We start from the raw sequence: 13589 nt of genomic DNA, 5'->3' as shown, positions 1-13589 counted from the left end.
GGGCTCAGGTGTGGGGTCGCGGGTGCTTCTCCGGGCGAGCAGCGTGGCGCGGGCCTCGAGCGGCCGCTTGCCTGCCCTCCCGGTGGGACTCGTGGACGGCACAGTAGCCTCGTCGCCCCCAGCCTCGGGGGGCCGAGTCTCCTCAGCGACGCCTGCTCTCCGGAGGGAGGTTTGGGGCCCCTCGACAGCCGCGATATCCGAGGCCGGGAGGGCAGGGACTCGCTCTGTGGGAGCACGGTGGGCTGTAGGTCCGCTGGGTTCACCGGTCCGCTCGTTGGGACCCGCGGGCCAGACGGAGGGGAGAGCCCAGCCCCAGCGGGGCCGGCCGCGCGCCGAGCTCCCCGCCCTGAGCGCGCGCTTGCGACCGCCGGCCCCAGGTGGGCTCTGGCCTCTGGGTTAAGAGGAAAGCGAACGCATTTCCTTTCTCATCAGACTGGAGAGTCTGATGAGAACCGGTTAGCGGATGGTTTTCATCTGTGAAGTTTCTGAAACTTTGAAGCGGCGAAGGGCTGGTAAACATCACTTTGTTTTTTGGTTTTTGCAAAACATGAATTATCTACCCAGCTAGGTTTTTAGATTTGGTTTGTATCTCCTCCAATTTTTTTTCCTTCTTCTTTCTTTACTATGGTTTCATACTGTGTATGAATCGTGGGTATGTCGCACACAGGTGGACGTGCAGGTATAGGCAAGATAGATGCCAAGCCAAAAACATTGATTCCTTTAGAGTGCTTAAAATACAGCATGTAAAAGGATTGCTTTCGTATTTAAAATAAACTGATTCTCACTCCAGGTAGGCAGTTATTAGAGGTGCTTCCCCTGATTGATACTGTTATAAATAGCCTGGAAATATTGAGTTAATAGCAACACCACCGCCTGCTTACCAATTTAATATTTCGATATGGAACTTTATCATGGCTAAAAATTGCGCTTTCTGGAAGGAGAGATTTATATTGCTTGCCTTTGAGAGCTGGGATTCGAGGAGATTTGGTTTTTTATCATATATTTTGTATTTTATAGTTTTTGCTAATGACTTTGAGTGTCTTCATAACTGGAGGAAAAAGCCTTCATAAAAATTTGCTTTTTTTTTAACGCTTGAAGAAGAAAAACTTTAAAGTTCCTCTTGTATTTTATTGGCTCCACTTGAGTTATAATTGTGTATTCACAAATAAAAACTAACAAATTGAGGGGCTAATTCAGGTTGAGAAAAAATGAGTTTGTGATTCTTGTAGGGCCTCTGGCTGAGCTGCCTAGTTGGCAGTTAGATATGTTGGTAGTGGGATTTTCTGAAGTCAGGATCAGAGTTGTGAATGTTGGAAGCACCCATGGATTTGTGATAGTTAATCTTGTGAGAGTGGAAGAAAACATTCCAGTAAGTAGAGTAAGAAGAGAGGAACACCAAGGATGGAAAACAGCAGGACTTAAGTGACGGGTAGAGACAGCCAAGGAGACCAAGGCGGAACAAACATTCAGGAAAGAAGGAAGCAAACTAACAGACAGTGGTGTCCTAGAAGCCAGGAGACGGAAGAGTTTTCATAAGGTTAGAAATCTATTTTAGGGTCAAATGAGTCAGAGGAATCAGGAAGATTGGGGCTGATAAAGTGCCTATTGGTTTTGGTAGTTAGGAGTATGTCATTGAACTCAACAAACATAATTTAAGTAAAATGATAAGGATGGAAGCCAAATTTGAAGGACTTTGAGGAGTAAATAGAGGATGAAGAAATATAGTCAGCTAGAATCCTTATTTTGAGACACAGAGATTTGAAGGAGGAGTGATAGGGTGGTAGAGTGATAGGGGAGTTTATAGTCAGATTGGAAAGAATATAAGGCCAATAGAATACTTTTATGTTAAAGTGCATCACCCAGCATGGGAAGCTGACAGCAAGTTGCTGCGCATATTGACTAGAACTATAAGTGTTTAATCTCCCCAATTCAAATTATGAACACTATTTTAGTGATATTTTGGTCTGTTGGGTTCAGGTGTTTTTATCAGTGTCAAAGTCACACTGTTAGCAAACTGTTGGATTGTATTTCACCTGAGTTCCAGTACTTAGATACTTCCAGCTTACTTTTGTCCTGTGGTTTTTCTAGTGTGTATCTCAATGACTCTTCTAAAAATCTTATGTAGGTATCAGGCATTTTGGCTAAATCAGAGTTCATGAGGCATACATCAGTTAGGGCCTTTGCTTCAATTATTATTATGCATTTAAAAGAAAATGCTCTTAGATGAAAATTTCTTTATGAGTTTCACTCCAGTCTTCATTGAGTTTAATTTTTGTTGTTGTTGTTCAGGGAGTAGTTTTATGTGTATGTTCCTTAGGATATGAAAAGAATGGCTAAAAATGGAAAAGCAAACAATGAAGTGTTGATAAGGATGTGGAACAACTGGAACTCTTGTACTCTGCTGGTAAAAGTGTAAATTGGTGGCAGTATGTACTAAAGTGAAACATATGAATAAATTACACCCAGACTATACCTGAAAAAATTCTAGAAACTGCAAACTAAAGTAACAGAAGACAGATAAGTGGTTACCTGAGGCGGGGGGCGGTGGCAAGGGAAAGAAAAGGGGGATGGATTCAAAGCGGGTATGACAAAACTTTTAGGGATGGTGGATGTATTCATTGGTATATTAGTTTTCTTGATTGTGAAGATGCTTTCACCACTGTATACATATGTCTCACTCATGTAATTGTACATTTTAAATATGAGCAATTCACTGTAAGTCAGTACCTCAATAAAGATGTAAAAAAAAAAAAGAGTAAATAAAAATAGAGAGTAAAATGTGAATTCCCTGGCAGTCCAGTGGTTAGGACTCCATGCTTCCACTACAAGGGGCATGGGTTCGATCCCTGGTCTGGGAACTAAGATGCTGGACGGCCGAGGCCAAAACCAAAACCAAACTAAAACAAAATACAGAGTAGAAGAGGACATACCATTTAAGTATATTTATTTCTTTTCAATATTATAGTTATCTCAGGATGATGGAGTTATTGATAATTTTAATTTTCTTCATATAGTTTTATATATTTTTCATATTTTCTACCACGACATGTATTTGCTTAATTTTTATTTTTAATTTTTTTAAATTTATTTTTTTAACTTTTTATTTTATATTGGAGTATAGTTGATTAACAGTGTTGTGTTAGTTTCAGGTGTACAGCAAAGTGATTCAGTTATACATATACATGTATCTATTCTTATTCAAATTCTTTTCCCATTTAGGTTGTTACTGTGTTTGCTTAATTTTTAAGTGAAAAATTATTTCATATGTGCAGGATAGTACTTTTGACACATCTACAGATTTAGAGAATACAAATAAAATAAATGCCCGGTACCTATATCATGCGTTAGAAATCATACATAATATTTTTGAAGCCCTAATTGTATCTTTCTCCCTGACTGTGTCTTTCTCTTTCCATGTTCCTTGATTTTCTGTAGAATTTTACTACATACATAGGTATTCATAAGTAATGTAGTGTTTAGTTTTGTTTATTCCATGGCTTTTTGGGTGCACAAATTATATTTATGAGATTCATCTGTGTTGCTGTGTTATATAGTTCATTTGCTTTTTTTGCTATTCTGTTATATGAATTTACAGCTGTTTATCCATCCTCCTGTTAATGGATATTTAGGGTGTTTTCAATCTTCTTTTTTTTAATTTAATTTTACTTTTTGCCATTGAAAGCTGTTTTGTTATAACTGTCCAATCCGTGTTTCTCTGTGTCCATTTGCAAGAATTTCCCATGTTTTTTGCCTAGGAGTAGAGTTGTGGATCTTCAGTTTTGCTAGATAATGCTGAATTGCTTTGTAAAGTGGTTGTACCAGTTTATACTCTCACAAGCAGCGTATTAAGTGTTCACTTTGTTCCCTTTCTCAACAACATTTGAGACATTTGTACATTTGTAATTATCTGAATTTTTTCTTTTCAACAATCTGGTAGATGAGAAATGGTAGGGTTTAATTTACATTTCTTTAATTACTGATGATGTTGAACCTTTCATAGTTCCTATTCAGTGGGATGGCTGTTTATGTTTTTTGCCCGTTCTTAATTTTTTTGTCTTTTTGAAATTGATTTCTAGAATATATATATAATTTTATTTATTTATTTATTTATGGGTACTAATCCCTTGTTAATTATGCATGTGACAGATATCTTTTTCCCAGTAAGTAGCTTGTCTTTCACTTTCTTTACAGTGGTTTTTGATAGACCCATTCTGTAGTTTAATGTAGTTGAATATGTCAGCCTTTTCCTTATGGTTTGTTCTTTTGACATCTTGTTTAACAAATCTTTCCCTTCCCTGAGGTCATAAAGATATAGTCTGATATTTTCTTCTAAAAGCTTTAAAATGTTGCCTTTCATATTTGTGTCCTTAGTCCATGTGAAATTGATTTTTGTGTGGTGTGAAGTGGGGATCCAGTTTCATTTTTTTTTCCATATAGGTTGTCAGTTTTTCTCAGCATAGTTTATTGAATATTCTGTTTTTCCTCTCAGTAATCTATAAGTATCATATGTCAAGTTTTCATACATATGTTCACATGTTTCTGGGCTGTTCTTTCTTTGGTCTCTGTGTATCCTTGCTGCAATCTTTTACTTTAGTTGTAAAAGAGCCTCTAATACCTAAGAGACAGGTCACCCACCCATGCTTCTTTTAAAACTCAAAGTTTAATTTTTTTCTAAAATAAACTTTTCATCTTAGTATACAGGAGTATGTTATCTAAGTCTTAAATATCTACTGTATTCATCCGAGGTCACAAGTGCTTCTAAAGCTACTTTATTGTGGATTATATTAGGCTATCTTTAGTTTTTGCAAATCCTGCCCTAACTCACTAGAGTTAACTTCAACTTGAAAAGTAAATATTGGATTTGCACTTTTGGAATATAGTTAAGACATTTGGAAAAACCTTCACGCTGAATATAGCTATATTTAACAAAAGAATAGCTGTATTTAAAAAAATTTTTAAGGTACTTAGGATTTAGTATGTCAAAGTCTAAGAGAAAGCTGAAAATCTGAGAGACTATAGGAGCCCTTAAGTCTTATTTGCTTTGAGGGTATTTGCTAAACTGAGGGAACTTGATTGGATTTGAATAAGAATTTGGTAGATTTGTAGGACCGGAGGTATAATTAGAAGTCAGCCCAGGGCTCATTCAAGGTTAGCTAACAAGAGACTTTCTGCCCATAATTCTGGGATCCCAAAGGTCTTTGATGTCATGGAAAGGATGAAAACTCAACCTCCTTCAAGGATCTTCAAGGAAAATTGTCTTGAGGCCAAGTAAAGCAGAAGGGAAAAAAACCTGTCCTTGGGCAACTACCAGATCACGAGGGAAGTACACATCACCTTGGTGGTCTAAAAAAATTTCAAGATGTGAACTTTAAAAAATCTTTTTTTCTTTAGATATAATTCATATGCCATAAAATTCACCCTTGAGAGTGTATAATTCAGTGGGTTTTCATATGTTCACAAATTTGTACAACCATCATCACTATCTAATTCCAGAACATTTTTATTACCCCCAGAAAAAAACCTTATACCCATTAACAGTCATTCCCCATTTCCCCTTTTTCCCTCAACCCCTGGCAAACTCTAATCTACCTTTGTCTGTATGATTTGCTTATTTTGGGCATTTCATATGAATGAAATCATACAATATGTCTTTGTGTCTTATTTCACTTGGCATAATCTTTTCAAGGATTATTCATGTTTACCATGAATCAGTACTTCATTCTTTTTAATGGCTGAATAATATTCCATTGTGTGGTTAATACCACATTTTGCTTTCCCATTCCTTAGTTGGTGGTTATATCCACTTTTTGGCTATTACGAATAATGCTGCTCTGAACATTTGCATACAAGTTTTTGTATGGAAATGTATTTTCCATTTTCATAGGAAATATATTTTCATTTACCTACAAATGGAATTGCTGGGTCATATGGTAATTCTGTGTTTGTTTTGAGGAACTGCCAGACTGTTTTCCAAAGCAGCTACACCAGTTTTCATTCCTACCAGCAATGTATGAGGGTTCTAGTTTCTCCATCCTCATCAACATTTATTTTTGTGTGTCTTTTTGATTATAGCTATCCTACTGTGTGTGGAGTGGTATCTCACTGAGGTTTTGATTTGTATTTCCCTAATAACTGATGCTGTTGAGCACCTTTTCGTGTCTTTATTGACCAATTGTCTGTTTTTTTTGGGGGGGGTGGGGAATGTCTGTTTGCATCCTTTGCTCATTTTTAAATTGGGTTATATGTCAAGGCATGAATTTAAAATGATACAGTAAACAAATGCAAATATTCTCTGTAGGAGTATACTTTCATCTTTGGCTTAAAAAAAGTCCTACCAGTAAAGTTTTGAGGTCAATGGATAATTTGTCAAAGATAACCAAGTGCACATGGAAATAAGACAACCTGAACAAGAATCAGAAGAAACAATAGACATTTAGAAGAAAACTTGCAAAGGCTTATGTATTGTAATTACTAGTTATTATTAAAATAACCATGATGGGCTCTATTTAAGTAAGTAAACGGCACGTTTGAAAATATATGCAGGGAGCAGGAGTCTGAAAAGTGACAGAGGTACAAAGCTGGTTGAAAAGAGGAACTGAATGTAATTTTTTTTTTTTTTTTTTTTTTTTTTTTTTGCGGTACGCGGGCCTCTTACTGTTGCGACCTCTCCCGTTGCGGAGCACAGGCTCCGGACGCGCCGGCTCAGCGGCAATGGCTCACGGGCCCAGTCGCTCCGAGGCACGTGGGATCCTCCCGGACCGGGGCACGAACCCATATCCCCTGCATCGGCAGGCGGACTCTCAACCACTGCGCCACCAGGGAAGCCCTGAATGTAATTTCTATTAGTGAAAAATGCAGTAATAAAAACTCAAAACTCATTTGTTAAGTTTAACCACAGATAAGGCAGTTAGGCAAACCCCAAGACAGAATGAATTAACTGGAATATAGATCAGAATAAATCATTCAGAATACAGCTCAAAGATACAGAAATGGAAAATATAAAAGAGATGAAGATACATGAAAATTAGAATGATCAGAATGAGAAGTTATAGTGAGAAAGTCTAGTAAGTGGAGTTCCTGAAAGAAAAGAAATAGAGAATGGGCAAAAGCAATATTTAAAGAGATAATGAATGAGAATTTTTTAGTACTGGAAAATCTACCAGTACAGGTGGAAAGACACTAATCACAGATTGGTTATTCAGGTATACCACAATTTGTTTATTCACCTGTTGACGGACATTTGATAGTTTCTGGTTTTTGGCGTTTGCAAATAGAGTTGCTATGAACACTAATGCACCAGTCTTTGTATGGACATAAGATTTCTTTTTTCTTGAGTAAATACCTAGGAATGAAATGTCTGGACCATAGGGTAGGTGTATGTTTAACTTACCAAACTATTTTATATTCCCACCAGTTGAATATGAGAGTTCTACTTGTTCTCCATGCTTGTAAACACTTGGAATGGTCAGCCTTTGCAATTTCATCATTTCTAATAAGTGTGTAGGAGTATCTCATTGTAGTTTTAATTTGCATTTCCTTAATGAATAATGGTTTTGAATATGTTTTTATGTACTTTTTATGTACTTTTTTTGTCACTTGGAGAAGTGTCTGTTCAAATCCTTTTTAAATTGTGTTATTTTTCTTTATATTATTGAGTTGTAATAGTTTGTTTATATTCTGGATATAAGCCCCTTATTGGATGTATGATTTGCACGTATTTTCTCCCATACTCTAAGTTGTCTTTTCACTTTTTTTTTTAATTTTTAAAAAATTTTTAAATTTATTTTTTGGCTGCGTTGGGTCTTGGTTGCTGCGTGCGGGCTTTCTCTAGTTTCGGCGAGAGGGGCCTACTGTTTGTTGCAGTGCGCGGGCTTAGTTGCTCCGAGGCATGTGGGATCTTCCCAGACCAGGGCTCGAATGGCAGGCAAATTGTTAACCACTGCGCTACCAGGGAAGCCCGATGGTGTCTTTTGAAGCGCAACATTTTTACTTTTGATTAAGTCTAATATATCAACGTTTTCTTTTTTTTAAAGAAATTTATTTATTTTATTTATTTATTTTTGGCTGTGTTGGGTCTTCATTGCTGTGCACGGGCTTTCTCTAGTTGTAGCGAGCAGAGCATCCTCTTCGTTGTGGTGGACGGGCTTCTCCTTGCGGTGGCTTCTCTTGTTGTGGAGCATGGGCTCTAGGTGCACGGGCTTCAGTAGTTGCAGCATGCGGGCTCAGTAGTTGTGGCTCGTGGGCTTAGTTAGTTGCTCCGCAGCATGTGGGATCTTCCCGGACCAGGGCTCAAACCTGTGTCCCCTGCATTGGCAGGAGGATTCTCAACCACTGCACCACCAGGGAAGCCCTCAAATTTTTCTTTCATTGCTTGTGCTTTTGGTGTCTTATCTAAGAAATCATTGCCAAGTTCAAGAAGAATTACTCCTGTGTTTTCTTCTAGCAATTTTGTAGTTTTAGCTCTTACATATAGATTTGGATCAATTTTTACTTAGTTTTTGTGTACAGTGTGAGATAGTTGTCCGAATTCTTTTTTCTTTTTTTGCATGTGGATATCAGTTGTCCCAGCACCCCTTGTTTGAAAAGACTATTCTTTTCCCTTTAAAGTTTTTTGGCACTTTTGTAAAAATCAACTGACCATACATGTAAGGATTTATTTTTGGGTTCTCAGTTTTATTGCATTGACCTATATGTCTGTCCTTATGCTGATATCAGTCTTGATTACTGTAAATTTTCAGGTCAGGAGGTATGACTTGCAACTTTGTTCTTCTTTTTCAAGATTGTTTTGGCTATTCTGTGTCTTTTGCATTTCCATGAGTTTTAGGATTACCTTTTCAGTTTCTGTAAAGGAGCTGGAAGGGATTTTTATATGGATTGTGTTGAATCTGTAGACCAGTTTGGGGAGTGTTGACATCTTAACAATATTATGTCTTACAGTCCATGATCATGGAACGTCTTTTCATTTATTGATGTTTTCTTTTTTTTTTTTTTGAAGACTTTATTTTATTTTTTTAAATTTTCTTTATTTTTTTGGCTCTGTTGGATCTTAGTTGCAGCACATGGGATCTTCATTGAGGCATACGGGATCTTTTTCATTGCAGTGCGTGGGCTCCTTGTTGCAGTGCGCGGGCTTCCCTCTAGTTGTTGTGTGTGGATTTTCTCTTTCTAGTTGTGGCGCGTGGGCTCCAGGGCATGTGGGCTCTGTAGTTGTGGCGCGTGGGTTCAGAGTGCATGGGCTCTGTAGTTTGCAGCACGTGGGCTCTCTAGTTGAGGTGTGTGAGTTCAGTAGTTGTGGTGTGTGGGCCCTGTGGCATGTGGGATCGAACCCACGTCACCTGCATTTGACTGGGGATCAAACCTGCATCCCCTGCATTGGAAGGTGGATTCTTTACCACTGGACCACCGGGGAAGTCCCTATTGATGTCCTCTTTAATATCTTCTAGTAATGTTTTGTAGTTTTCAGTGTACAAGTCTTGTATTTCTTTTGTTAAAGTATTCCTAGGTATGTTAGGGTTTTTTTTTTTCTTTTTTCTTTTTGCCTGTTATTATGAATGGAATGGATTTCTTAATTTCATTTTTAGACTGTTCATTGTTAGTGTATAGAAACATAACTGATTTTGTGTATTGATCTTATATCCTGCTACTGTACTCAACTTGTGTATTACTTCTAGTAGGTTTTTAGTGTATTCCTTTGACTCTTTTTATTTACAAGACCATGTTGATGTGTAAATAGAGTTTTACACCTTCATTTCCAATATGAATGCCTTTTATATCTTTCTAGCCTAGTTGCCCTGGCTAGAATATCTATTACAGTGTTCAACGGAAGTGGTGAGAGTGGATCCTTATCTTTTGCCTGGGTTGAGAGGGAAAGCATTCAGTCTTTTAGTAATTACTATGATGTTAGCAGTAGATTTTTCATAGATGCTCTTGATTATGTTGAGAATATTCTCTTCTATTCCTAGTTTGCTCAGCTTTTTAAAATCATGAATGAGTGTTGGATTTTCACATCTTTTTTTGGTATCTATTGAGATGATCATGTAGTTTTTGTCCCTTATTCTACAGTATAATGTATTACGTGAATTGATTTTCAGATGTTAAACCAGTGTTGCAATCCTGGGATAAATCTCGCTTGTTTATGATATATAATTCTTTTTATAATTTGCTGGATTCAGTTTGCTAGTATTTTGTTGAGAATTTTTGTGTCTGTATTCATGAAGAGTATTCATCCTTTTACTTTTAACTTATTTGTGTCTTTATATTTAAAGTATGTTTAAGTAGCATATACTTGGGTCATGCTTTTTTTAATCCAATCTAACAATCTCTAACTTTTAATTGGCATACGTAGAGCATTCACACTTAGTATGGTTATTGATATGGTTAGGTTATTGATATGGTTAGGTTTAAATCAGTCATCCCATCTGTTCTTTGTTTACCCTTTCTTCTTTTTCTGCTTTTATATCAATTGAGTATTTTAGGGGTATGATTCCATTTGATCTCCTTTGTTGGCTTATTAATTGCACCTGTTTTCTTACTTTAGTGGTTACTATAGAGTTTATAGTACATATTTTTAACTTCCCACAGTCTGCCTTCAAATGGTGTTACATATACCACATCACATCTTCTACAAGGACCTTACAATAGAATACTCTATTCTTCCCTGCTGGCCTTTGTGCTGTTGATCTCATGCATTTTACTTTTACATATGCTATAAACCCCATATTACCATGTTATTACCATGTTATTATTTTTGTCTAAGCATCAATAATCTTTTATAATAAATCTTACATATTTATCTGTGGTACTCTCAATTCTTTGTGTGTGGGTTTATATTTCATCTGGTATTATTCTTCTACCTGAAGGATGTCCTTGAACACTTCTTGTAGTATGGATCTGCTGGTGGTGCATTCATTCAATTTTTTATGTCCAAAAAACTCTTTGTCACTTCCGTTTTTGAAAGATTTTCTTCAGGTATCAAATTAGATGTTGATAGTTTTTTGTTTTTTCCTTTCAATACTTTAAAGATTTTTGCTCCACTGTTTCCTTACTTGTACTGTTCCTAATGATAACTATGCTGCTATTGTTACCACTGTTCCTATGTATATAACATGTCTTTTTTTTTCCAGCTGCCTTTAAGTTTTCCTCTTCATCACCGGCTTTGAGCCATGTTAATATGATGTGCCTTGGCATGGTTTTCTTCATACTTCTTGAGCTTAGTGTTTGTTGTTTCTTAGACCTGAGTTTTGTAGGTATCATATTTGGAAAATTTTAGTATTATTTCTTCAAATATTTTTTCTGCCTCCCCCCATCTTCATGAATTTCAATTACATGTATATTAGGCTGCTTGAAATTGTCCCATGGGTCACAGATGCTCTTTTCATTTTGTTTTTATTCTTTTTTTCTCTCTGTATTTCATTTTGGGTCTCTTATTACTATACTTTATTGTTTCTTTTGCAATATCTAATCTGCTATTAATCCCACCCAGTGTATTTTCCATCTCAGACATTATAGTTTTCATCTTTAGAAGTTGGGTTTGCATCTTTTTTTGTACCTTCCATGTTTCTATTTAACTTTTTTAACATATAGAATCACTTATAACTATTTTGATGTCCTTAACTGTTCATTTCATTGCTGTGTTGGTTCTAGTAGATTGATTTTTCTCCTCATAATTTTTTCCCCTTCTTTGAATGTCTGGTAATTTTTTATTGGCTGCTACCAGACAATGTAGATTTTACCTTGCATGCTATATATTTTTAGATTTCTGTAATTATTTTTTGCTTTGGGACATAGTTAAGTTTCTTAGAAATAGTTTGATCCTTTTGAGTCTTGATTTTAAGATTTGTTCGGTCAGACTAGTCTTTAGTTTAGGGCTATTTATTCCCCACCACTGAGGCAAGACTCTCTGAGTCCTCTCCTCAGTATCCTGTGTGAGATTCTTTCCAGTTTTGTTGGTGGGGACAGGCATTATTACTGACCTTGGTGAGTGTTGTTATGGACTTTTAAACTTTTCTGGTGGTCTTCCCCTAGTCTTGTGTAGTTTTCTTGCATGCATTCTCTGATCAACACTGCTGAATACTTAAGTGGGACCCTCTACTGATGTCTGTGCTTCTCTCTGTTTACACATGTCTACTCCCCAGTAATCTGTACAAACTCTAGCTCCCTTATTCTTATTTATATAAACTTATTTCCTTTTCTGCATCCCTCTCCCATCTTCTCCGATTCATTTTGGATGACTCAAGGCCGTCAGCTTTGAAAACCCACAGAAGTAGTAATCATTTTTAACCAGTCCTCTCACATTCCCCTCATGATTAATGTTAAGTATTTGCAAGCTTACTGGGGTGAGAAATGTTGTTTGATCAGTATGTTAGGAGTTTATATAAGCTAGTCATTATACTTTGTTTCCTTATCTATCAACTGCATATTTGCTGAGTTCCTGCTAAATTCCCAGCATCATACAAGGTTCTGAGTTTTAAGTAGAAAGTGAGTACAACATTGTTTCTGAAAAGTTTTTGTTCTAGTAGGGGAGATAGAACAGGTGTCATGAAATGTCATGAAAAATGTAAAACTTCTTTTTTTTTTTTTTAAATTCACTAGATGTTTAAAGATGAGAGAAATTAGTATGATCCGGGTGGTCAGGGAATGCATCCTCTAAACAGACTGAAAAGGGCCTTTGAAAAATTAAAAAAAACCCAGAAATCAGTTACAAGTTATAATGGAAGAAAAGGTGCCATTTAGCTAAACAAATTTCATAGGCATACAATAAACAAGAGAAGTTCAAAATTTATGAGGAAAATTATTAAAAAAAAACTCCTAAAGATACAAACATAAACTTGACTTGAACAAATATTCTGAATAGGAAGACTCAACATCCTAAAGATGTCAGGTTTTTCTAAAATAATTTATAAATGTAACATGATCCCAATAAAAATGTCATCAGATTTTTTTCCTCCTAGGTCTGGACAGATTATAAAGTTTATTTGTAGGAACAGATAAGCAAGCATAGCTAGAAGAACTTTGAAATTGGAGAACAGTAAGGATGGGAGGCTAGCCCTGCTAGATAATGAAACATATTATAAGCCATAATAACTTTTAAAATGTGGTATCGGTTCAGGAATACAGATCAACTGAATAGAAGATATAAAACCAAAACCCAGTGGTGGGACTTCCCTGGTGGTGCAGTGATTAAGAATCCGCCTGCCAATGCAGGGTACAGGGGTTTGATCCCTGGTCCCAGAAGATCCCACATGCCGCGGAGCAACTAAGCCTGTGCGCCACAACTACTGAGCCCATGCGCCACAACTACTGCAGCCCATGCGCCTAGAGCCCATGCCCCACAACAAGAGAAGCCACTGCAATTAGAAGTATGCGCACCACAACGAAAGTAGCCCCCAATTGCCGCAACTAGAGAAAGCCCAAGCACAGCAACGAAGACTCAACACAGCCAAAAATAAAATAAATGAATGAATTAATTAAAAACCAAAAACCAAAACCCAATGGCATGTAGAAATTTAGTCTATAATAAAAGCAGCATCCTAAAATCAATGAAAAAAATAGGAATTTTTAATTAGTGATGTTTGTGATACTGGGATAGT

At 36.7% G+C, this 13589-nt stretch overlaps 1 protein-coding gene across 1 annotated transcript in view; it reads left to right on the top strand.

Moving 5' to 3' along the window:
* The window catches only part of TC2N (tandem C2 domains, nuclear), a 48924-nt gene that overhangs the window by 211 nt on the left and 35124 nt on the right, over positions 1-13589 (top strand). The gene's annotated exons all lie outside the window — the stretch shown is intronic.

The sequence above is a fragment of the Lipotes vexillifer genome, unplaced genomic scaffold, assembly GCF_000442215.2.
Source record: "Lipotes vexillifer unplaced genomic scaffold, Lipotes_vexillifer_v1.1 scaffold1126, whole genome shotgun sequence".
Lineage (NCBI taxonomy): Eukaryota > Metazoa > Chordata > Mammalia > Artiodactyla > Lipotidae > Lipotes > Lipotes vexillifer.
The sequence above is the reverse complement of the archived record's forward strand: the minus strand, read 5'-3'. Positions and strand labels throughout refer to the sequence as shown.